Here is a 27397-nt window from a genome sequence, read left to right on the forward strand (position 1 = left end):
GTCTCCGAAATATGTGTTATATTAGACCATAAGACATAGGAGCAGCATTAGGGCATTTGCCCAATTGAGTCTGCTCCGCCATTCCATCATGGTTGATCCTTTCTTTCTCTCAGCCCAGATTTCCTACCTGCCCCAGCCCTGCCCCATCCCCCATATCTCTTCATTCAATCAAGGATCTTATCATTCTGCCTTAAGTATTTATACAGACTTGGCCTCCACAGCTGCCTGTAGCAATGAGTTCCACAGGTTCAGCCCTCTCTGGCTAAAGAAATTCCTCCTCAGATCCATTCTTAAAGGACACCCCTCTATTCTGAGGCTGTATCCTCTGGACTTAGGCTCTCCCACCACAGGAAACATCCTCTCCAAATCATCTAGGCTATTCACCATTCAATAGGTTTCAACGAGGTTGCCCTTATTCTTCTGAATGTGAGTGAAAACAGGCCCAGAGCCATCAAATGCTCTTCATGTGACAAGTTGTTCAAACCTGCCATAATTTTCATGAATCCCTTTGAATCCTCTCCAGTTTCAGCACATCCTTTCTAAAATAAGGACTCAAAACTGTTCACAATGCTGCAAGTGAGGACTCACATGCTTTATGAAGTTTCAGCATTACTTCCTGGGTTTTATATTCCAGTCCTCTTGAAATGAATGCCAACATCACATTTGCCTTCCTCACCACAGAATCAACCTGTAAATTAACCTTTAGGGAATCCTGCACAGAGACACACAAATCCCTTTGCACCTCAGTTATTTTTTTAAAATTTTAATGCTGGCATGCAACCAGTGTAAGAAAATTTTCTTCAGAGTTTCACTGATCTTTCCAAGCTTCGTGCCCTACAGAATGGCATTGAAGAATCATTGCAAAGTATGCAAGTGAAGCAGTTGGGTCTGGAGAGGCTGGAGAAGGTTGTCCATGGTGGCAAGAAGCCCTGAGCTGGGGAAGAAAGTTGTGGCTCAGATCAATGTGAGAATTGAGACCTTGAGTTGGTTAGGTTAGGGAGAATGTGATGGTGCTCATGAATACATTGCAAAGACATATAAAGAAATAATTACATTTAAAGAGCATGCCATTGTGAACACGTTAGGATATCTTCATGCATTAATACTACAGCATGATCTTTATGTTTAATTCAATAAAGAGGTTCACTCGATTTCCCAGCTGGTTCCACTTGCCTATCACTCACATATTCTATCCACTCAGTCCCCTCTGCCCTCCTCTCCACTACTATTTCCTTTTGTCTGGCTTCCCTCTCTTATCTGGTTCTACTCATCACCAACCTTACAAATCAGATTCAAAAACTTGCAGCCTTCCCTTCGCATCTAACTCCATCTGCCGATCAATTGCTCCTCACTTGGATCCACCAAATGTCTGCCAGCACGTGTCTCTTTTACCTTTTACCTCTACATACAGGTTATCTCCCTTTTACAGTCACAGATTGAATGCAGAGTCCTGAGCCAAAACATTGTCCATCCTTTTGTCTGCACAGATACTGACTAATCTGTTCAGTGGCTTGTTTGATTTTCCGTCTACTGGGGCTGGCAGAGTGGCTACAAACAATATTTGACAAAACACTTGGAGGAGAAATTAAGACTTTTTCAGTCACCTGTGAAAACAGATTTTAGTCTTCTGGAGTGTGGTAAATATTATCTTATCAGAGGAAATGATATAAATAGAAATTCAAATTTTAGAATGAATAGGGAATTAAGAGATGAGTTAATCTAAGTTTTCATGATATTAATGAAAATTGGTGGGCCAGGGGAATTAAAAAAAATTCAAGCGGTTACAATCTGACATCTCCGAAAGGCTAATAAGGAACAGTTCCACCCACAGAGTGCAGTACAGTTTAGGAGATATATTTTTAAAACCTTGTTGGGGATATTCAGCAGGTCAACCTATATGAAGTAGAGTTCGCTTTTCACATCTTTGACTATAAAGGTAAGAGATTCTGCAGGTGCAAGAAAACTTGTACAACACAATCAAAATGCTGGAGTAACTCAACAAATTAGACAGCATCTTAAAGGGAAATAAATAATCAATGTTTCAGGCTGAGACCATTCATCAGCCCTTTAAATATTAACTCTGTGTCCCTTTCCATAGAAGCTGCTTGACCTGCTCATTGTTTCCAGTATGTCCTGCTTTCTTTTAAGATTTCCAGAATCTGCAGGTTTTATTGTTGTTTATTTTCAGTGCTAATTTGGCTGCCTTCTGCAAAAAGAAATCTGATGGCCCCCTCTACTACCTCAATAGGCCAAACACAGTTTGGAGGAGCTACATGTCATATTCTGTTTGGGTGGTATCCAAACTAATGACATGAACATTGGTTTCTCTAACTTCTAGCAATCAACTCCTCTGTGTTCCCCAACCTCCCCTCCTCTCGACTTTGAGTTTCTCCAATATTCTGGTGACTCTATCAACCCTTTTCTTCTTTTCCCATATTTTCGTGATCGGCCCATCACATCCCTCGGTTCCCCACTTCCTTCCCTTTATTCCATGGTCCTCATTCATCGCTTTACCTCTTCCACCTATCACCTTTCAGCCTCTCACGTCATCCTCCCTACCCCACCCACCTTCCAACTCACCTAATCTCATCTATCACCTGCCAGCTAGTACTCCCCCCCCCCCACCTCCTTATTCTAGCTCTTTCCCACTTCATTTCTAGCCTTGCTGAAGGATCTTGGCCCCACAACATTGACTGTTTACTCCCCTCCATAGATGATGCCTGACCTGCTGAGTTCCTCTGGCATTTTGTGTATGCTGCTCAAAATTTCCAACATCTGCAGAATCACTTGTGTCTGAGATCTGAGATTAACTTATAAAATTTAAATCTGAGACTGATAGAACTTTGAAGTATAGTTAATAAAGGTCATGGGAATTGCAAAATATAATATAGAGATGAGACACAAACTTGTCAATAAATGGAAGAACAATCTTGCAGAAAACTAAGTGATCTGTTCATTTTCATATTTTCATGGTTCATCCAATTTCACTAACCAGTCTTTGATTATCCCTGGACATTGATTTGTTTTTGAACCTCCCTGCATCTGTTCTTCAATTACCATCCTATTTTAGCACTAAGAAGTAGTGGCTGAAGTTATGGAACATCTCATGATGGATGATGCCTCTTTTGTGCCATTCCTTAAGAATATTTCCAGGAAAAGACCATATTGCAACAGAAGTGACAGTCCTTTAATGGCATCACTGATGATTTGGAGGATGCATTGCTTTTTCAAGGACAGGATCATTATGCCACCAATAAATAATGCAGTAACCTGCCGCGGAACATCAGGTTTAACTGGCCTGTCCTTTCGAGATTAGCTGACTTCAGTTGCTGTGAATAGTGACGCCTGAAAACAAATGTAGATTGCTTGCTATTCAGCAAAATCAGAGTTTATGTTGACAATGTCTCACAGGCAACCTGACGTCTCCCAATATCTGGGTGACACGCAGAGATCTCATTCTCAAAGTCGCCTTAAATTTCAATGCAACCAAAAACAATGAAGAGAATCTGCTTTCTCTATCAGCAATCATAAGGAAATCTAAACTCTAATTAAATATTTATATTTAATGATGTTCTACAGCAAGAAGCCTTATCATGTATCGGGGGAATTATAATCATACAGGCATCTGAAAGCTAAGATCCTGCTCTCTTCATGCTGCTGTGATTGGAAAGGAGGTACATGAGTTATTACCCTATAACCATCAGGCTCCTAAAAACCAGCATGGATATCTTCACTCACCTGAACATTGAAGTGATTCCATAACCTATGGACTCACTTTCAAGGGCTCCAGAACTCTTGTTCCCAGTATTTAATTATTCATTTTTTTATCTACACAGTTTATCTTCTTTTGGCAATTGGTTGCTTGTTGGGCTTTATTTGTGTGCAGCTCTTCCATTGGTTCTATTACATTTGTTTGATCTACTATGAATGCCTGCAAGAAAACAAATTGCATGTATTATATGGTGATATGTGTGTACTTTGATAATAAATTTACTTTGAAATTTTAAAACCCAACAAAAACATCTGGATTCAGGTTGGATCATTATACTGAGTCATAAAGTAAAAGTGTCAAGCCAAAGGGGTTTGAGGAGATAAATATGTGTGTGATAACTCTCATCCTGATGGCCATTTTGACTTTGGCTGGATTAGCTATGAATGGAGCCAGAGAAGCCTAATACAAAGTGTTGCTGTGTGGTGAGTTTCAGACTACCCCCAGTGCTCCAAAGGATGGGCCTGACCTTGTCAGCACGGTACCCTATACAGTTGCCACACTACCTGGTCTTTGTAGAGAAGTGTTTGGAAGTCCTTCCAGCCATTACCAGTAGAAAGCACCTGGTAAGCCCTGTGGGAGAATGACATAGTGGACTTTATGAAGGGTTCCCCAAGGAGACTGTGAAACTCTGACAAGTCCTCACCATCAGTTGTTTCATGTGCTACTGGTACCACCTGTTACTCTCAAGCTGATTGTGATGTAGATGAAATGGCAGTCTTCTTCTTTGTGGACTGTGCATTTACCAAGAATGTCTGGAACAAAATCCAAGGGTCCCTGTCAACGTTTGCCCGGATTATTTGCATAAAAGCAGGTGTGGTAAGGGGAAGAGACACGGAGCAGGAAAGTGGTCATGTGCGATGGATATAGGGAATCAAACAGGACTTCAAAATCCCTGTTCCACAAGCTAGGAAATGAAAGATAGAACTGATGAATGAGTGGCTGAGGAACTGATGCAGGGAGCAGGGTTTCAGTTCATTGGATCATTGGAATCTTTTCTTGGGCAATGGTGACCTGTTCAAGAAGATTGGTTGCACCTAAACTGCAGAGGAAACAATATCTTTGTCAATCTTTTTGCTCGTGCTGCTTGGGAGGGTTTAACTAGTTTGGCAAAGGTATAAAATCCAGATGAAAGGAAAATAGGATCATCCATGGTCCTATCGAACCAGAGCAGATTCGATGGTCAAACAGATTAATTCTGCTCCTATATCTTATGGACTTATAGTCTTCCCTATTAGAGACTCAGACTTTGTTAGTGCAAGAAGTTTAGATGAGGCAGAATTTATTTGGTGCATCTAGGAGGGATTCTTAAATCTGTATGTAGATAGTCCACAGGAGGAGAGGCCATATTGAATCTGGTGTTGGGTAATGAGTCTAGCCATGTGACTAACCTTTCAGTGGGAGAACAGTTAGGGAACAGTGATCAGTATCCCTTAAGTTTTAAGATAGCTATAGATTAAGATAAGCACGGACCTTGCAAAAAAGTCCTAAATTGGAGCAAGGCAAATTGCGAGTATTTAGTAAGAGCTAAAGAGAGTTAATTAGGAACAGCTGCTTCTGTGCAAGTCCACATCTGTCAATATGTTTACTGACCATGGAAGCATAAACCAGTCGGCAAACTCAAGGGAATTTAATTATTAGGTTGAAAAGAACGGTGTGTGCTAAAATAAATTGTACATATAAATCATATTGTACTGTGGACACAAGAGATTTTGCAAATGCAGAAAATCCAGATTAACTGAAAATACTGGAGGAACTCAACAGGTCACAATGGGTCCTGATGAATGGTCTCAGCCCAAAATGTTGATTATTTATTCCTTTCCATAGATTCTGTCTGACCTGCTGAGTTCCTTCAGCATCTTGTCTGCATGCACGGTGGATTTATTTAGTACGTGACTGCACACTTTCTGAAAGGATGAGAGTGTCATGATTATCATCATTTCTACCATCTGCAGCACTAAAATGGTGGCAAGGTAGCAAAGGATTACCTTTTGCTGAGTACAAACCATGATTGTGTATTCACAATGAGAAGTACTGGAAGTAATTGGAAAATGATAGGACCATTTGGTAAATTTGAAAAATATTCACTGAAAGGGATAATTTGTTAAATGGCCAGGACATTGACTAAAAATTAGTTTTCTTTCCTACATGAAGGAAAGATTTTTAAAAATATATTTATAGCTAGTTAAATGATAAAATGATGAATAATAGAGCTGAACATTGTATTACTAATCTAATTAGTTATTAAACAGTTCACATTTCAGTTCAACAGGGAAAGCCTATTCCTATCATTTTAAGATCCTGCCAATCACCATTTGTCATAAAAGAATTTTGCCCCTTGCTGTGCAAGGGAAACCTAAGACAATGAAAGGGAAAGCAATATTGTTAATTGAAATATCTTGATTTGGCATTTAAATGTATTTCCATTAGGATTCTACTAATGTAAACAGCAGGGAACGCAATATGCTCCATTATTAGGAGATGGCTTATTCCCTTAAATAGTACAATTACACTTTTTAACAGAAACAAAAATTGTAAGTTCAATGAATAATTGCAAACAAACTTAGAGCATATAAAGTGGTCCAGAGGCAAAGAAATGAACGTTTGCATTCTGTAATGCTCTCCATTGATCGGAATTGACCATGGATGTTGTGTTCTAAACAAGAAAACATTTGCAGATGCTGGAAGTCAATTTGCCAGGCAGCATCTATGGAAATAAAGTACAGTCAATGTTTTGGGCCGATTTGCCAGGCATTATTCCAACTGTCCACGTGATGCACAAGCCACAGCAGTACAGTATAGAGAGCAAGCTATTACCCATGTAGCAGTCTTCCTCTTTCCACTCAGCTGCTGAATCCAAAGGAAAGGGAATGACCGAACCAGTTTAGCACCAGTGGAGTCATAGGGGTCGTTCGACAGCAATGAATTCAATGTAGGACTGAGAAAAGGATCTAGTGCTTTTCGGTGCATACGATGACTCGACTTTTCTCGGGCTTCCAGCGGGTATAGATATGGATACCTGTACCCAGCTGGAAGCCTGAGAAGAGTTTATTAATCAATGTAGGACTGCCAGAGGGATGTCAAGTCCATATTTTTCCATTGACGTTTACTCCCAAACCCTTCCCCATGAGTAAGTTTGGACACAGGGCAGTTAAAGTTAGAGTTTACAGTTTTCCTTCTTTTAGATGAACTGCCAGCCATGGATGATGAGCCCCACCTGTCCAAAGCAACGGCTTATGAGGCACCAGTAGCCTACCTTTGCTCTTTCACTTGTCAGAAGATATGGTTTTATTGGGCACAGTAATTAAGCCACACATGAAGGCCGGGAGCTGGACTTGGCTATTTGTGACACATGCCATTGGAAGTCTACCTCCACTATCATCCCCAACTATAATCAACCTTAAGGAACCTGGGCATTCTATGAAGGCTATAAAAAATGGATTAAAAAAAGGCTTTAATGCAATGATTCTCTCGTTCCACCACAGTAATAGTTGAAGCTAGAAGTTTGCAAACAATAAATTAAGTGACAAAACATATGACATCATGAAATAGTTTCCAGACTTAAGCTCATCTTAACTAGGTTTGAAATAAGTTTTCTTTCCCTTGGGAAGAGTGTGTTTTATTGTAGAGTATCCGCGTTGCTACCAAAATTTACCTCTTTTGCCTTTCATTCATTGGAAGTGAGGTTGAAGACACGTGCCCCAAATGACCAATTTAGTGCACACAGCCAAAAACAAGTTTCAATATTGCCATCATTAATTCTGTAATCATAAACTTTTTTAACTGTTATTTATCTTGAGCATGGAAGGCATCAATGCAATTTTAAAAATAAACTCAAAGTCAATGGAAATGTTTGCCTTTTGATCCTGTGGTAATTTGACTTCATAGGCAGTTACTGTTGACAGTTGAAAGAGAATAAATACTCTTGTTTCAGGTCAAAGACCTTCCATCAGGAGGTACAGAATGAGAAAAATGGTGAGGCAACCATGGATAGGACAAGAGAAATACTTCTGATAGGATCAATCCATGAGATGTGTGGTTTACACAGCCAGTTTTTTGATAGATTAATTAAGGTTAATACGACTATCCCCAGTTGTCTTAATTATTATGTCAACCAGGTTTATAAAAGATAATTTTACCATGGCAATTTTGGCATCACCATATCAGAGAAAAGACTATAAGTCATGAAAGCAGAATTAGGTCATTCAGACCATTGAGGCTACTGAGCCACAAGCTCATGGCTGATTTATTTTCCCTCTGAACCCCATTCTCCCACCCATGACCTTTGATGCCCTGGAGTTTGGAGATCAACTGTCTGCGTCTGAGAGTTCAGGACCAAGGACTGGTGGCTGAAATCCTTGAGGCAGCATTTCCTGGGGTTGGAGGCCTACCTGCTTTGATGGGTGGCAAAGGGACTTGTTTTGTTGTTATTGCTGTTGCTTTTGTTCAGCTGAACATGGTGGAGGAAGGGAAGTCCCTTTCTTTGAAGAAGGAGGACATCTCCTTAGTTCTGGAATGAAAAGCCTCCTTGCCTTCCTCCACCATCAAAGCTGCCCTCAACTGTATCTTTTCCACTTCACGCATATATGTCCTCAACCCATCCTCCTGCTACCCCACCAGGGACAGGGTTCCTCTTGTCCTCATCTATCACCCCACCAGCCTCTGCATCCAGCACATAATTCTCCATAACTTCTGCTATCTCCAATGGGATCCCACCAGCAAGCACCTCTTTCCCTCCCCACCCACCCCATTTTCTGCTTACCGCTGGGTTCACTCCATATGTGACTCCCTTGTCCATTTATTTCCCCTCACTGCTCTCCCTCCTGGTACTTATCCTTGCAAGAAGAACAAGTGCTACACCTGCCCCTAAACCTCCTGTCTTCCTATCACAGTCATTCAGGGTCCCAAACAGTCCCTCCTGGTGAGGCGACACTTCACCTGTGAGTCTGTTGGAGTCATCTACTGCATCCGGTTCCTCCTGTATATCGGTGAGACACAATATAGGTTGGGAGACTGCTTCACTGAGCACCTATTCTCCATCTGTCAGAAAAAGCGGGATTTCCCAGCGGCCCTCCCCCTTTAATTCCGTCTCCCATTCCCATCCCGACATGTCAGTCCATGGCCTCCTCTACTGTTGTGATGAGGTTGGAGGAGCAACACCTTATGTTCCATCTAGGTAGCTTCCGACCTGATGGCATGAACATCGATTTATCAAGCTTCTAGTAATACTCCATCCCTTCACTATTCCCCATTCCCTTTTCCCTATTTCCTCCTAGCCATTTCTGGCATCCCCAGCCATAATGCTTGAAAGTGCTGTGAATTGTCTTACTGCTTATTTCTTGCCAACTGCCAGTGACAGAAAACACTGTTTTTTTGAACAAGAACATACGAGACTGACACTATTTTAAAACTGGTTCACTCTAAGCACAGTGTAGTATCTAATAGCTACATAAGAGCATGCAACTGATGCTAATTAGAAACTATTTGGCAAGTCTCTTGCCTCAAGTAAGTGACATAGTGTCCCAAGTAAATGAAGGGAATCCCAACTGTTTTCTCGAATAGCTTTGGTTCTTTAAGAGTTGTTACAAACAAACAGCTGCTCCAATTAACCTATGGTCTAATTAATTGGAATCTACTTTATTCTTTTCATCCTATCAATCCCTTCACACCCCCTCCCCGCACTATCACTGCAACCTGTTATCCCACTTTTCTAGTTTTGCGGAAAAGTCTTCCTTCTGAAACCAAAAAATCTGCCTGACCTACTGGGTGACCTGCTGGGTGTTTCTAGCGTTTTTCTTTTACTTTAAGACTTCCACTAATTTAAGAATTGCACTATTATTTCCACCAACTTATTATATGTTACAACTGCTTTCACCCTGATTACTTTTGATAATTCACTGGCCGTCACCCACCAGCTCAAGTGTTGTGCTTGTGAATTAGGCCCAAGTGCTGTTAAGTCTTCACTGGTCCATTTGTTGTCCAAATGCCTTTAGAATTTTCAATTATACAAACTTGATGAGAATACTTAAACATCTGGTATTCTAAATTATATGTCCTTTCCTATTGAATATTGATGAGAGAATTAGGAATCCACAGGCAACTAAGTGCAAAACGCTAACAGCATGCAATGACTCATGAAGCAATCCAACAACTGGAGACCTATCAAACAATTTGTGGTGAACTACAGATACCTGTCTGGACACGCCCCTCTCTGCTGACTGCTCCTGTGGCTCCTCCCACAGACCCTGGTATAAAGGCAATTGAGGTCTGAGCCCAGCCTCTCTGTCTCCAGGATGTAGTATGGTGGTCAACCACTGCTTGTTCCTTCTTCCAGTCAATAAAAGCCAATATCTTGCCTTTACGTCTCAGAGAGAGTTATTGATGGTGCATCACAATTAACAATATATTCAGCCAAAGAGTTGTTTCTAACAAGGTTCTAAAAGATTCTATAAAATTTCTTTTTTGCATGTCTGTGAAGTTCAAACTATTTGTTCCATTATGTCTTTATTAGATTTCTGGAAAAGCTATTTGGTTAATCTCTTTCTACAAAGCTATTCAAAACACATACAAAGCCCTTTTGAAACCTTTGAATGAAATTGTTTCCATCAGCCTTTCAAAGAGAATTTCCTGATTGTAAAAATTCACTATATGAAAATAAAATCTCCTCTATTCAGTTCCTTCACACTGGTATACTGCCTGGGTATCTCTGTTCATGGATGCTTCCTGTCCTGCTATGTGTTTCTAGCATTTACAGGTTCTATTTCAACTTTCCAACATTTGCAGTTTCTTTATTTTTTATTCTTCTGCCTCCTAGGTAAGTGGGCAATTACCCTCTGTCTCCAGACCCTCTGACCAGATGCAGCTTTTCCTAGAAATTCAAAGTATTTCACTTAAAAGGCAGAGCAAAATGTGGTGACAGTGATATATTGGGTGTTTAACCTAGGATGAATGTGAAAAGATTTCTTCTTATCATGGGGATTTTGTCTTATTCTAGACATAGCCTTTGTTAAGAGATCAGTTCAGCTTTCAGAGGATTTATAGTCATGGAATCATTCAATAGATAAACAGACGCTTTAGCACTCCATTTTGTCAACCATTCTGCCAAAGCTCAAAGTTCGAGGCACATTTATTATCAAAGTATGTATGTGAAATACAACCTCGAGATTTTCCTCTTTGCAGGCAGCCACAAAACAAAGAAGCCCAATTAAAAGGAAGATAGTCAAATGCCCGATGTGCATATTAAAAAAACAATGGTGTAAACAGTAAAAATAAGCAAATGACATTTGGAACCGAAGTTCACTAAAGTGAGTCCACAGTCATGAAGCCAGACATTATAGCAGCTGATTCAGTAGCCCATTAGTTTTGGGTCACAACCTCAGTTCAACACAGAGAACCAACCTGTCTTTCTCCTCTGGGCCTGACACCCTGACCTTTTCATTCTGGCCTAGTGCTTGAATCGTCCAAACCTTGGGGTTCCTCACTCTTGAACCCAGGCTCTGCTGCTTTGTTATTCTCTTGGACCTGGCCCCCATTGCTTCAAATTGGCCCATACATGTCCTTTCCAATTCGGCTTGGTCCTTAAATTGTTCAGACCTTGGCACCCTCTTCGCACTCAAGTCCAAGAGTGCCACAGCTCTACATCGCATCATCCCAGATCTGCCCCAGCAAATCACCTCCAAATCCACTATAGCAATGGCCAAACATTGGGTCATTCCTTGTTCTCATGCTTGGGCCCCACCAGCTCAATTCAGCCCTCACCCTTGAGACTTCAGTTTACAATGCAGAAATGCCAGATTGTGCAGGTGATTCAACAGCTCAGCTCCGAAAGGGAAATTATGGGCTATTGATTACAGTGATTATTTCTGAGAAAATATGTAATTAATACAGTATTGTTTTTGTTGTGTTTGCTACCTACAAATTGCCATTGTGCTTCACGAGCGCCATCTTAAACCAGAACCAATTTAGACTAATCTCATTTGCTCACCATATGACAGGCTTTGGGAATCAAGAACAGGAGGATACCAGTTTTGGGTGAGAGGGAAAAGATTTAACAGGGGATTGACAGACAACTTTTTCACCCAGCAGAAAGTCAGTATGTAGAATGAACTGTCAAAGGAGGTGACGGAGGCAACAACGTTAATCACATTTAAAAGAACTTGGACAGGCATATGGATAGGAAAAGTCAGAGAGACATAGGCCAAACGTGGTGTGGTGAACTACATATACCTGTCTGGACACGCCCCCTGCTGACTGCTCCTGTGGCTCCTCCCACAGACCCCGGTATAATGGCGATTGGGGCCTGAGCCCTGCCTCTCAGTCTCCAGGATGTAGCATGGTGGTCAATTGCTGCTAGTTCTTTCTTCCAGTCAATAAAAGCCAATATCTCGCCTCACGTCTTGGAGAGTTATTGATGGTGCATCAAGTGGGCAAATGGGACAAGCTTAGACGGTAGTCTTGGCCAGCAAGGATGAGTTGGGCTGAATGGCCTGTTTCTGTGCTATATGACAGTATGATTTTGTCATTTCATGTCTTGTCTATTCAGCTGTCTAAATGTTGCTTAAACATCATAAATGTATCTAATTCAACCACCTCCTCTGGTACCATGATCTACAAATCAAACGTAATGTAAATATAAAATTGCCCCTTTGATCCCTTTAAGAGCAATCAAATCAAAGTCAAATCAAAATAAATTTATTATCAAAATACATGCATGTCACCATATACTATCTTGATAGTCAATTTTCTTGAAGGCATTATATAAATAATACCAAGAACACAAGTTTTAGAGTCCTTGAAAGGGGGTCTGTAGTTGTGGAATCAGTTCAGAGTTCAGATGACTAAGTTATCCACATCAGTTCAAGAGCCTGTTGGTTGTAGGGTAATAGCTGTTCCTGAACTTGGTGGTGTGGGACCTCAGGCTTCTATATCTCCTACCTGACAGTAGTTGCACTCTTTGTAAATGTGATCATTTGTGAGGAGGCCTTTACCTGTGATGGATTGGGTTGTATCAACCAATTTTGTAGACTTCTCTGTTCTTGGTTATTAGTGTTTCCATACCAGACTGTGATGCAACCAGTCAGCGTATATTCCACTCTGCACCTACCTATGTTCGTACCTAAACTCTGTACCTAGGTCTGTCAAAGTTTTGGGTTTTGGGACATGCCGACTCTATGCAGACATCTACACAAATAGCGGTGCTGTTGTGTCTTCTTTGTAATGGCACTTACATGCTGATCCCAGAACAGATCCTCTGATATGATAATGCCAAGGAATTTAAAGTCACTGATTCTTTGCATTTCAAATCCCTTAGTGAGGACCCCATCATGGAGTTCGGCTTCTTCACTCTACCGTCAATAATCAGCTCTTTAGTTCTGCTGAGTTTGAGTGAGCATCTTAAACTTTTCACTTTAAGCCAATGTGTTTGCCCTATGTGCCAAATCTATGTCACCCCTTAATTGGTATCCTGGCATAATTGATAACCTAATTATTGAAACCCTATGATTTTCACATTATAATGTTCAGTGTGTCTACTTCTTTACCAAACTACAAGGCTGAACATTGTTCACCATGCCCTTCCCCCAGCTGTTACCATTACAGAAAGGACTACAAAGTTTCCCTTAACAGATCTAGACAAGACTGGAGAGTGTTCGTATTTCACAATGTCAAAATACTGCAGGAGATAGTAATCTGAAAGAGAAACTGGGAAAACACTTAAGGTTAAAGCACATCTGAACAGAGAGAAAAGGCCTTACCACTTCTGTTTTCTGACCGTGGCTCCCCCTGCTTTTTCCTATCAACGTCATGTTCCTTTCCAGCTTTCATTGTCTGAAACAGACCTCCTGTTAGGTCTTGCAATGATGAAAGTTGTAGCTCATGATCAACAGCTACATGGCTGCAAAGCCACAGCTGATGTTCTTTCACTTTGAGTCAGCATGTGAAAAGGGCTGTTTAAAATGGCGAAGATCCCCCATTGCTTGATGTCCTCAGTTTTGAATATCTGTTCAACTCCTCCATCTACATGCTAATATTCTCTTTAGAGCAGTCAGCAGCTTTGCCACAACATGGAAAAGCAGCAGGCAGTAAAATATTCATTGGAATCCCTAGGGTTGAATCATCTTCCTCTGCTGTGAATGCCATTTGTAAAATGCTAAGTGCATGATGATGGCTGCATAATATCAATGTCATTACATCTCCCTTTCTCACTGTGTTTGCACTCAAGTGCTTTGAAACCCATTTAGTGACAACATTATGTTTGGTGATCAAAATGTTTTTTTTCTTATTAAGGACTGGATTTTCATATGTCTTTATGACAGAGAAGGAGGGCATTTTGCTACTGATGTCAATGGTGGCTCTCTGAGCAACCTAGTTCAAAGTTTGAAGTAAATTAAATATCACCATATACTAACCTGAGATTCATTTTCTTGCGGGCATTCACAGTAGAACAAAGAAAAACAACAAAATCAATGGAAAATTGCAGACAAAGACAGACAATGAGCAAAAGAAGGCAAAATGTGCAAATACAAAAATAAATAAATAATAATGAGGATTTTGGGTTATAGTTCTACCACTATTTTTCCTCTAATCCATTCTCTACTCATTTCCATCCATTTGCCACTACAGTATGGAAACAAACCCTTTGAGCCAGAGTCTACGCCAAAAAGAAAGCACACATTTTACATTGGTTATATTTTACATCCTTTCTTTATTGTAATTTTCGCTGTTTGGTACCAATTCCTCTTTACTTGTTCATGGGACATCAATATCAGTGAACAGCTGAGGATATTTTGTCCATATCTTATCATCTCTTGGACTTGCTGGCTTCCTAGTCATTCAGAAAGTAGTTAAAATACTACCACATTTTTGTGAAGCTGTACTCTCAGGTAGCCCAAACTCTTTACTGACAGTGGTTGTCCTTCTCTGAAGATCAGTGCTGAACCAAATGGATTTTCTGACATTTTAACGGTTTTTTGGCCACCATAAGACTCTATGGTCTGATTGGCTTAATTTTGCTTCTCTGTCTTACATGAGACTAACATTTTTATTCCAGATTTATTCAATTTTTTTTCTATTTGAATTCTCTAGCAGCTGCGTATATGGTAAAAGTCAGGTCTCCTGACCAATAGTTCAGATCTCTGGGGACACATCCAGGAATTAGTCTAAAAACTCAATTCAACTACTCAACTCAATGCCTACGTTTATGATCAATTTACTGTCATTAAGATGGCAGTACTTATACATGCAATGGCCTCTTCGTGGTCAACGAAAGGTGCTTCTTTCATTGTTACATGCTTTTTATACATATTAAGATTATTCTTGACTCCAATAATTATATGTACAGCAGGCTTACTGCATCAGAGAGGTGTTCATTGTTTGGAGTAGCTAACCAGGGAGCTGGAAGAGCCCGTCGGCCGTTCAGAGAGTTCTAGCTGAGGGAGGCAAGTCACACCAGTTGGGCCATTGGGCCGTGGGATTTGAGTTGGGCCTGTAGGCTGCCAGAGGTGTTGGAATGGGTTTGAAAGAACTGACCTGGGTGCAGACCATGTGCTGCCTGCTACTCAGAGGCACCAGAGTTGATGCCTTAAAGTTAGTGTGAAGGTGGCATGTAGTGGAACCATGAGTAACTGTCTTGGATAATTCTTTTGTGATCACAAGACCCTGTTAGACATTAATTACCACTGGCTCACTTTCCTTGTTCAGTGCTGAAACAGGAGACGAGGCAGCAGTGTTGCTTCAGTCGTAGCGAGGAATAGGCCCGAAGCTGTGGGCTTGCATTATAGCACGGCGTCCGAGCTCGGTTGTGGGGGGGGGGGAGTGACCTTTCCTGCTGTCCTCCAACTTTGGATCATTAGAATTACAGGCTGCGCTGCCAGAAAGCATCAATTTGAGGGACTTGTCACTCAAGGTCTTGGACTAAAAGTGCATTTTCTTACATAACTTTTTTCCTTAATCGATATTTTGAATGTAAATATATGTTTTATTAACCTTGATCCCAGAGGGACATTGTCTCATTTGGCTATACCCACGTATGGATTGAATGACCATTAAGCTTACTTTGATTTGATTTGATTTAACCCTCCCCCGCTCTTTTTGTTATCCACAACCCAATTTAAGTGGTTCAGAGAAATCATCGTTAGTTTCAGTACTTCATAGCTCTAGTAAGCCAGGTTCAGTCCTTACCAGTGGTGCTGTCTATGTGGAGTTTATGCACCCAGTTCTTTTCCTTATCTTAGATTAGTTGGCTACTGTAAGTTGCCTTTAATGTGTATGGGTATCACAAGAATCAGGAAGGAGGGTTGAGTGAGTTAATAACTGCTTGACAGAGAATAGTTAACTGCGAAAGAAGTGGAGGACAGGTATTGATAGGGTTACTCTAAGAGCCTGCATAGGCTCGATGGACTGAGTGGCTTTCTTTCAGGTCATGAGAAAATGAGAGACGTAAAATATGAGGCCCTTCTCTGTCAGGTTAAAAGGTGGAATTGTGTTACTATGAATGGGGCAGTGGGGCTGCATGTAATGCAATTGTTTCATAAATAGTGATCCTGGTTCAATTCTGCATTCTGTCTGGATTTTGTATGTTCAGCTTATGACTGTGTGGTTCCCCCTGTGTGTTCTTTTTAACTCTAACATCTTAATGAAATGCTATTGGGTTATTGGGTTACTATAAGTTGCCCCTACTGTGGGTGGGTGGTAGAAGAATAGGGGAGGGGCTTTTTGGGGATATGGTTAATAGGCTTGTGCAAGGAAATAATTGACAGGGAAAGAAGTAGGGGAGGTGATACCTCCATTAGCAAGCATAAACTCTTCGGGACAAATGGTCTCATTCCACATTGTTAGAAAGTACGAGAATATGTTCACTGTCCTCTAACTTGGCACAGACCTCTAAAGGACATAAAGAACTAAAAATCAGATTCATTTACAGTATTGACCTCATAGATTAGCAGAAACACTTAAGAAACAGGAGTAGGGTAGGTCAATCATCCCCTCAATTCTATTCCACTATTCAACAATAACAAGACTTATCCAGTCTTGAACTCAACACCATTCTTTCCAACTAACTCTACAATCAAGCTAATCCTTCCCTTCGACTTGGTCATAACCTTCCACCTTTCTTTCATTCATGTGCCTCAGAGTTTCTTAAATGTCCCTAAAATATCAGGCCATGCCAACACACCCAGCAGTGTATTCTAGGCTTTAACACTATCATCAACATCTCCTCGAAACTTTCCTCCATTCACTTTAAAAGGATGTGCTCTGGCATTAACCATTGTCATACTGGGAAAAGGTACTGGCTGTCCATTCTGTCTATGCTTTTATAATCTTATATATCTCCATCAAGTCACCTTTCATCCTTCACACACAAAAAATGCTGGTGGAACGCAGCAGGCCAGGCAGCATCTATAGGGAGAAGCGTTGTTGACGTTTCGGGCTGAGACCCTTCGTCAGGACTAATGGCCTGAAACGTCGACAGTGCTTCTCCCTATAGATCAGGCATGGGCAAACTACGGCCCGGGGGCCATATGCGGCCCTTTAAGCTTTTTAATCCGGCCCGCAGAACTTGATGAAATTATATTAATAAACCTTGTTAACGTTTTCTCCCCACAATTCTGGCATTTTCCCAATAGATGACGCACTCTATATACATTAACCTTTGTTGAGGTGCAGCGTATTACTCCACATTTGTGCTTTACTCTTTGTTCGGCTCGACCTATTTGTGTGAACAGGCGTTCAGCATCATGAACATCAACAAAGCCAGCCACAGATCCTAGTTAACTGACCAACACCTCAGATCCATCCTGAGAATCGCCACAACAAAACTAAATCCAGACTTTGATGCGCTGGCTAAAAAGGGAGACCAACAACACTGTTCCCACTGAAATTAAAAATAAGTTTCTTCATTGTGTTATGTAAAAAATGCATTTGAAAATATTTTTTTCAATAAGCCTTACATGTTACATGTCATTTCTGTTAATGATGGGCATGAGTAGTGCGCAGGTGCACGTACGTTCTCAAAATAAAAAATGCGCTCCAGATCAAATAACGCGCTCCGCATATTGGTTCTGTCCTTGTGCTGGTCGTTGTTGAGTTTTAGCACAGGGGACAATTGAATAAGAAGGAGCAGGACAAGTAGACCTGCATCTCCTACCGTTTTTGAAATAAAGACAGTCAGGAGGAGAGTGATGATGATAATATCTTGAAGGATAACAGAATTTTCAGTGCTTTAAAATAATTGTTACTATTAAAAAAACTGTATTTTACTCATTTAATTTTCAGTGTTTTAAAAGTCATTTCAATAAATAGCTAAATACCATGGGACATCAAAGACCAATATTTTGTTGTAATGCATTTGGTTCATTTTCAATTGAAATTAAAGCACATGTTTTCTACATATCCCATGATATTTTATTTTCTCTTATGAGGTGTATTACCAAAACACTCCGTCCATCTGCTCCTGGTCCGGCACCCCTGTCAAATTTTAGAACCCTTTGTGGCCCACAAGTCAAAAAGTTTGCCCAACCCTGCTATAGATGCTGCCTGGCCTGCTGCATTCCACCAGCATTTTTTGTGTGTGTTGCTTGAATTTCCAGCATCTGCAGTTTTCCTCATATTTGCACCTTTCATCCTTCCTTGCTCCAAAGAGAAAATCCCTAACTCAGTCAACCTTTCCTTAAAAGACATATTTTCTAGTCCAGGCAGCAACCTAGTAAATCTCTTCTGCATTTTCTCTATAGCTTTCATATCCTTCCTACAATTAAGTGACCAGAACTGAACATAACACCTGAAGAGTAATCTAACTAGAGTTTTATAGAGCTGCAACACTACCTCAAGGTTTTGAACTCAATCCACTTACAATTGAAGGCCAACACACCATTTATCTTCTTAACAACCCTATCAACTCGTTTGGCAATCTTAAGTGATCTAAAGACATGTACACCAAGATCTCACTGTTTCTCCACACTACTAAGAATCCTGCCATTAACCTTACACTCTGCCTTCGGGTTCCACCTTCCAAAGTGTATTGCTTCACATTTTTTCTGGTTTGAACTCCATCTGCTTCTTTTCAGCCCAGCTCTGCATTCTAACATGTCCAATTCTCAACAATGACAACCTTTTAAATTATACACAACACCAGCAATTATTATGTGATCGGCAAACTCACTAGTCCTTCTAACTTAATTTCTTATCAAAGTTATTTATAAAAATCACAAAGAGCAGAGATCCCAGACAGATCCCTGTGGAACCAATGACCTCCAGACAGAAAACCTCTCCATCTACTACCACACTCTGTTTACCCTGAACTAGCCAATCCTAAATCCACAGTGCACAGTTTCATGGATCCTATGCTTCCTGCTTTTCTGAATGAGCCTTCTATGAGAAACCTTGTCAAACCCCTTACAAAATTAAATATACACTACATCCACTGCTCTACCTTCAATAGTTTGTGTTGACTAGATGAGTAGATTCGGACTTCATTCCCTGGAGCATAGGAGATTGAGGGGAGATTTGATGGAAGTATAAACCTGCGCTCCTGAGGGATGGGCTCTGCCAGGTTTCAGATGCCCAAGACATGCCGTACGATGAGTAATCCTGAAAAAAGGTCGGTGCAAAAAGCTCGTCATCACTGCACCCCGACAACTCCACACACACACACACACACACACACACACACACGGGGCTGTTTTCCACTGAAATTGAGTGAAACAAGAACTGGAGATCATGGGTTAAGGGTAAAAGATGAAATATTTAAGGTGAACATGAGTGGGAATTTTCCTCAGAGAGTGTTGACTGTGAAATGAGCTGCCAGTGGAAATGGTGGATGTGGATTCATTTTCAACACTTAAGAGAAGTTTTGGATAAGTACATGGATAGGAAGGATATGGAGGGCTATAGTCCAGGTCTAGGTCAAGGGTCGAGGTAGAATAGTTGTTCAGCATGAACTAGATGGCTCAAAAGACCTGCTTCTGTGTTGTAGTATTCAATGACTCTAAGACAAGCACTTGAATCATCCAGGCATAAAAGGTTATGGGCCTAGTGTTGGAAGATTAGATTAATACAGATATGTACCCAATGGTTGGCATAAATATAGTGGGCCAAATGTATGAGTCCATGATGCTATTCTTAACAAACATGGAGGATCAGCAGGATCCTGGGGTCTGAGTCCATAGGACGCACAAAGCAGCTGCACAGGTTGACTCTGTGGTTAAAAAGGTATATAGTGTATTGGCCTTCATCAATCGTGGAATTGAATTTAGGAGCCGAGAGGTAATGTTGCAGATATAGGACCCTGGTCAGACCCCACTTGGAGTTCTGTGCTCTGTTTTGGTCGCCTCACTACAGGAAGGACATGGAAACCATAGAAAGGGTGCAGAGGAGGTTTACAAGGGTGTTGCCTGGATTGGGGAGCATGCCTTATGAGAATAGCTTGAGTGAACTTGGCCTTTTCTTCTTGGAGCGATGGAGGATGAGAGGTGACCTGCGTTACATACCCCATAATGGGTTAAAAGAACCAGCAGAAATGGAACACACCTGGAGTCTGGTTTTGCTATAAACAAAACACTAGTTTATTAGTATCTACCAGTAATAGTAAACATAAAACCAGATAAACCAAGGATTAACAGTGTTAGGCATATATCAGATTCAGATTCAGTTTATTGTCATTTAAAATTACAAATGCAATGCAGTTAAAAAATGATATAGTTCATCCTGAATGATATCACAAAAACACATGACAAAACAGACTACACCAGAAAATCCACATAACGTTTGGCAATCCCCAATCCAGCGTCCGGAGAGGCTGCTGCGTATTAATATTGCGTTACTGTCTTAGCGCGTTCCCCGGAAAGGAGCTCCACTCCCACCAGATAAGCAAGACCAAAAACTAAGGCTACAAGACCTGCACAAAACCACATAGTTACAACAGTGCAAACAATAGCATAATTGATAAAAAAACAGACCATGGCCACAGTAAAAATAGTCCAAAGATGTTAAAAGACTATAAGCTCGAAAGAAACCACCACAGTTTCCACAAGTCCTCAGGGTCCTGATAGACTCGTCATCCCACGCTGGTAGCAGAAGGGAATACCCCCACTATGGACTTCCACGGTGCCGCCCGACTCAGCCTCGCAGACGCAGCACACGATGAAAGTGACCTGACCCCAGCGGACTCCGAGTTCGTCAAACCTCCGAGCTTCCAAACATCCCCTCTGGCACAGCTTCTCCGAGCACCATCCTCTGCCGAGCGTATTAAGATGGTCCCGCCAACGGCCATCGGCAACAGGACTGGGGGCCTGTTCTTCCCAGCAGAGTTCTGGACCTCACAGCAGCAGCAGCAACGAAGAAGGTCTTCCTGGAGATGTTCAGATGTTCAGATGTTCCTCCGTGCTCCCATGTCCGTTTTTCATCCAATTATGATTACGCATGGCACCCCGTTTCAAATAACAGATAATCAGCTCTGGAATGGCCGCTGCAAGTTGCGTTGCACCACCATCTTGGGAGAAGATCTAAGCATATATAGGTGTGTGTATATGTTTCCCAAACTCACTCAAGCTTAAGTGGTAAATGATACAGTCTTATGATGGTATGTGAGAAAGTTCAGTTCAATACACGAGGTTGCTGTTGTTGGTGAGAGAGAGAGATTTGTAATCCAAAGGCGCATGTTGTGATAAGGCAATTACGTCGATATTCCACAGATTCCATGACAGCAATACAAAATAACAATAGCAGTAGGTTTTACCTCTGAAGTTGTTCCACTCCACACACAAAGTATCACCGACAATGATCTTCAACGAATATCCTTTCCACACAAGAGGTACCACACCCAAATTCAGCTCCGGGACATCTCAAAGTGGTGGCCACAGGATACTCAAACAAAATCCACGTGTGGATTATCACCAACAGTAGCTTATCACAAAAAGGCGACCATTTTCAAGGGAACCACCACCCAGGCAAGGGTCGAAACACTGGTAGATTCCACAAGGTTACCCCATTCACACAACGTGATAGCCACTTAGCCAGTTCCACAACATATGAAATAACTTCAACAGTGATTTGCCACAGGATTGCCTTTCTTTGGTGAATTACCACACCCAGAAAAAAGGGTAAACACATACGTGGTACTTACAAAGGTTTTCTCCTCACCAGAGAACCCACTCCTGTGGATTAACTAAGTGACAATCACACTTCCATATCCGAATGGAAACCAACTCACCATTTCTGGCTACTTAGAGAGAGAGTCCAAACAGTGATCTCTTTGTCACTAGGTTTCTTCTGTTCCAAACCTTCCTCTCCTCTCTTCTCTTCCTGCAAACTTCTTCTAGTTGCAGAACTTGTGACAGTCATTTATCAGTACTCAGGATCAATGTTAACTCATCCTTTTTGGGCTACTGAAAGTTTAAACCAGCGACCAACTCACTAGTGTCTTCCATTGACAGAATCCATCTTGACTCTGAGCTGTGTGTCTATGTAAGAAAAATCATCTGACCTTGCTTATTCAAAACAAACCACCACTTGTATAAACAATTGCTGCTCACCATGGCAACCCAGCAATTCTGCAGTCAGCAGAAATCCAAAAAACAAAAGTCAGTCTCAATTCTTACAGCGTTTAAAGTGACCACAGAGAAAAAAAAATCCTAGGGGTACATAACAACTAATAGAGGTGTATAAGATGATGAGCGGCATTGATCATGTGGATAGTCAGAGGCTTTTTCTCAGGGCTGAAATGGTTGCCACAAGAGGACACAGTTTTAAGGTGCTTGGAAGTAGGTACAGAGGAGATGTCAGGGGGAAATTTTTTACGCAGAGAGTAGTGAGTGTATGGAATGTGCTGCCAGCAATGGTGGTGGAGGCGGATATGATAGGGTCTTTTAAGAGACTTTTGGATAGGTACATGGAGCTTAGAGAAATAGAGGGCTATGGGTAAGCCTAGTAGTTTCTGAGGCAGGGACATGTTTGGCACAATTTTGTGGGCTGAAGGGCCTGTATTGTGCTGTAAGTTTCTATGTTTCTATAAATGCCCTCTGATTCTATCACGCCCGTAAATTCTTGTGACAATTTGCAGTCACTTTATAAAGATTTTAGAGATGAGAAAGAAAACTAAAGTGCTGCAGGAAACCTACATGGTGAGAATGTGCAAACTCCACACAGATTACAGACATTACTGGAGGTCAGGGGTTCACCTGCAGCACTTCACCGGAGCTATGAAGTAGCAGGTCTCTAGCTACATCAATCTGTCACCTCATTTTATTGCAGTAATGGCTTGTATGCCTCAGATAGACAGCATTTTAATTAATCTAACAGACAGCTCTTTAATTCTACATGCTGCAGTCACTTTTTTCTTTTGAAGGTATCGATTATCCTGACTTATTCAAGTCAGCCAGTATATCCACAGACCTCATGTAGAGATGAAGCCATTTCTGAGGTTGCTTTAAATCAAAACAATATTTCTTTAATCTGATGCTGTCAGTGCATATGTTAACTAAGTATCTTGATTTTGATTTTTCTCTGATTAAAAACAAGGAATTCTCGATAGAACGAGAAGCATTTACTGGTTTAGGTGCCACCATCCAGGAATACTGCATGTACTCAGTCGTTTTTGGCAATTGTCAGAACTGAATTTTTCAAAGTGCTCTGCTGCCGGGTTCCTCGGGGAGTCAGGCAGCTGATCTTAGACTTCTTGAGATCCTTTAGCATTTACACAGAAGGAGCTTGCTCTGTCTCAGTTTCTGCCAGTGTAGACTAGGAAACAGGAAAAGGGATTGTAGGACTTTAGAGAAACAAAAAGGAAGCACATCCTTTTTTAGATTATTTACACTTCAGCTTATTTTTAATTATTTAAAAGTAGGTTTAGAATATATTTAAAGATTTAATAAATTAACTGATCCTTATCGCATTTCTTATTGCCACATGGCACCAGCAAACAATGAGACCAACAACAACGCTCTGCATCAATTATTTATTTTATTTCTTCTTTCAAATATGATTTTACTACTAAGCCGCATGCAATTGGAACCTCTGATCTACATTCAATGGTGTGGTTTGGGGCCAGTAGGATGACCTGGCTCTCTGCTGTCTCTGAGGGAGTTTGATGAGGTTTGAAGTGGAGTGTGCGGCCTGGAGTCTTGGTATCATGGAGATGGGGCACAAGCACAAGATTAACTCCAATGCTTCTCTCCAACTGAGGCATCAAGGAAGGTTGAAGTTAAGGAGGATGAGAGCGGAGGATGGGCCTGTGTTTGGTGCCGTCTATCTGCAGTTAAACAGTCTTCCTCTCTTGCTAACTGCTGTCAGAGAAAAGTTCATGTGCCTTGGGATCCATGTTGCTAGGACTGATCAGTGAGGCTGTGGACTTTTGGGGACTTCGAAGTTCACGTTGTATGAGTTCCTGGATTATGGTTGCTCAGTTTTTCTGTCCATGAGTGGCTTGACCATGGTGATTGATGTGGATTGAGGCACTTCCGCAAAGACAATCCCGGCGACCTGCATTGACTAATGGAGTGACACTGAACTGAACTAAACTGAATACTGCTGGTTTAATGTTTGATGTCTATGTATTGTTCGCTCACTTTTTCCCCATTGCACAATTTGTTTTTGTTTTGTGCATTAATTGTTTGATATTTTCTTGAATGGGTTCCGTGGCGTTTCTTTGTTTCATGGCTGCCTGTGGGAGGTCGAATCTCAGAGGTGTATTCTGTATATTTCCTTTGATAATAAATATACTTTGAATCTTGAATTTTTGAATAATAATTTCTATATGAATCTTAATGGAGGAGGTAGTCAGACAGGTTTGACTGACAACGTGGACGTGTATAGGAGAGAAATAGATAAGCTGATTGAGTAGTGTCACAACAACATCCTTGTTCTCAATGTCAGTGAAACTAAGGAACTGATTGTGAACTTTTGGATGGGAAGTTGGGAGTACATACAGTGATCCTCACTAAGAGGTCTGTGGTAGAAAGGGTGAGCAGCTTCAAGTTCATGGGTGTCAACATTTCAAAGGAGATCTTCTGGGCTGAACTTGTTGACCTATTCATAATGAAGGCACATCAGTGGCTATACTTCATTTGGAGTTTGGGGGAGTTTGGTATATTAGCAAAGGCTCCAGAAAATTTCTGCACATGTACTGCGGAGAGCATTCTGACTGGTAGAATAACTTTCTGATATGGTGACACCATTGCAGAGGATTGTAAGAGGCTACAGAGCATTATAGACTCAAAGAGCTCTATCACAAGTACAATCCTCTCCACCATTGAAGACATCTTCAAAAAGCAGTGCATCAAGAAGACAGCATATATTATTAAGGTTCCACGCCAAAAAGGTTTTGTGCATTGCTGGTAATAAACACAAGAGATACTACAGATGCTGGAAACCTTGAGCAAAACATATAAGATGCTGGTGGAACTCAGCAGGTTATGCAGCATCTATGGAGAGGAATAAACATTTGACATTTCAGGCTGTCATTCTTCATCAGGACTGGAAAAAAACGAGAAAAAGAGAAGAGGAGCTCAGAAGAGCTCAGAAGAGGAGCAGTGAGAGAAGAACTCACTGAACTTTTATAAAACTTTTATAGACATCAGTCCTGCCGAAGGGTCTGGCCTGAAACATTGACTGTACTTTTTTCCATAGACGCTGCCTGGCCTACTGAGTTCCTCCAGCATTTTTTGTATGTTGCTTGGATTTCAAGCATCTGCAGATTTTCTCTTGTTTGAGATTTAAACTTCTTCAGGGTAGGTATACCTCGAAGAGATTTCGCTTGGTGCAGAAAATGATAAATACAGGCGAATTTGTAGCTGCGGGAATTGTTGAGCAACATGTGCAAATTTTCTCTTCATTGGGAGTTTAGTGAGCTTCCCTCTCATTGCTCCCCTTTTGTGATCTCTAGACAGCAATATTGAACAAGGGACAGCAGACACTTGTATCTAGAGAAAAGAAAACACTGTTGAAGGAACTCCTGTGAGTCAAGTAACTCCTGTTCAAGTAACTTCAGAAGAGAAGGGAGAAGCTATCAAGTTTATAAAAAAGTGGAAAAGGAAAGAATTCACATTCATAAACAATAAGTACTGTGTGATAAAAATCATAATAAAGAGCAGAAATGACTGGCTACATCAGAAAGATTGATACATTTCATTACACAACAGATAACTGGAATATGTATACTGAGCTAATTGAGCAATATTTTAAAGCAAATGGAATAGACAATAAGAAACTTGTGCAAGATTTGCTGAGTGGATTGGGTGGAAAAACATACCGTTTTCTTAGGAGTTTGACTGTTGCAAGCAAACTAGCCAAAATGAACTTCTCTGATTTTACGAAAATAATGCAGGAACACTTAGAATGGAAATCATTGTTGATTGCAGAATACGTTAGGTTCAATAAGCAGAATCAAAAGGAAGGGGAGGCCATTTAAGCAAATGTGGTGGAATTGAAGAGACTATCAGAGCATTATCAGTTCAGTAATGGGCTTAACTGCCTTTTGTACTCAATGAAAGATTGATTAGTTTGTTGAAGTTTACAATTCTTTACAGGGTTTCGGCCTGAAACATCATCACTACCTCCTCCCATAGATACTGTCTGGCCTGCTGAGTTCTGCCAGCATTTTGTGATTTCATAGATAAGCAATATGGCTTACACCAAAGTGAATGGCAAATTGATTATAACAGAGTTGGACACTGGCTCAGCTGTTTCAGTTATTCCACAAAATTCCACAAAAAGAGCTTTGGCAGTGGCCACTCTGGACTTTGGAAGTTTTCAGAAGAGAGGACTTCAATCAGATCCACTACCTGAGAACAAAAGGCATCAGCGGGTCACTACAGCAGAAGAGAGTTTTGACCAGCAGCCAATCCAAACATCAGAAGTTTTAAGAGGAGGAGACTTCAATCAGGTCCACTGCCTGGGTACAAAAGGCAGCAGTGGTTCGTTAAAGTGTAAAAGAGCTTTGATGTAAAGATCCATCAGTGTTTAAGATTGATTAGCATGAGAAAATAAAGGAAGGCAGGGGAAAGTGGGCAATCAGGGTGATGATCCTGAGTATTCAGCTCTTCAAGGCTTCATTGAAGAGACTCTTCAGTCAGAGAAAGCAAAAGGAAAGAAAAGCACAAGGTTAGGTTTATTTTCCATCCCTTCTTTATATCTGTTCTGTTAGTACAGTAGAAATGCCAGACAGGATAGTTGAATGCTCCTCTTGCAGAATGTGGGAAGGCAGGGAGATCTCCAATGTTCTGATGACTACAACTGTGGGAATTATATCCAGTTGCAGCTTCCAACAAACCGCATTAAAGATTCAAAAACAAGCAATTAAGCAAGGAGTCCATAAGTCAAGACAAAAATGGGAAAGTGATTTGAATATTAAAATTGAAGAAACAAATTGGTCAAGACTATGTCTTGATAGTATGACAAATACAATAAATGTTCGGTTAAGATTAGTGCAGTATAATTTTCTACATCAATTATATATTACACCACAAAAAATAAAAAAATTAAATCCAAATTTATCTGATCAGTGTTTCCGATGTAACCAAGAAACTGGTACTTTTTTACATTCTACATGGTCTTGTTCTAAAATTCAACCTTTTTGGACAAATTTAAGACTTTTACTGGAACAAATTACAGGAACACAATTTCCTCATAATCCAATAT

At 40.9% G+C, this 27397-nt stretch overlaps 1 long non-coding RNA gene across 1 annotated transcript in view; it reads right to left on the reverse strand.

Moving 5' to 3' along the window:
- The window catches only part of LOC132378143 (uncharacterized), a 29493-nt gene extending 7283 nt beyond the window's left edge, over positions 1 to 22210 (reverse strand). The window contains exons 1-2 of the long non-coding RNA XR_009506899.1: positions 21975 to 22210; positions 3739 to 3931 (exon numbers count right to left, since the gene is read on the reverse strand). This is a non-coding gene — a long non-coding RNA (uncharacterized LOC132378143). The remainder of the gene's footprint in view (positions 1 to 3738; positions 3932 to 21974) is intronic.
- Between the last annotated feature and the right edge of the window lie 5187 nt (positions 22211 to 27397).

The sequence above is a fragment of the Hypanus sabinus genome, chromosome 19 (genome assembly GCF_030144855.1).
Source record: "Hypanus sabinus isolate sHypSab1 chromosome 19, sHypSab1.hap1, whole genome shotgun sequence".
In the NCBI taxonomy this organism is placed as follows: domain Eukaryota; kingdom Metazoa; phylum Chordata; class Chondrichthyes; order Myliobatiformes; family Dasyatidae; genus Hypanus; species Hypanus sabinus.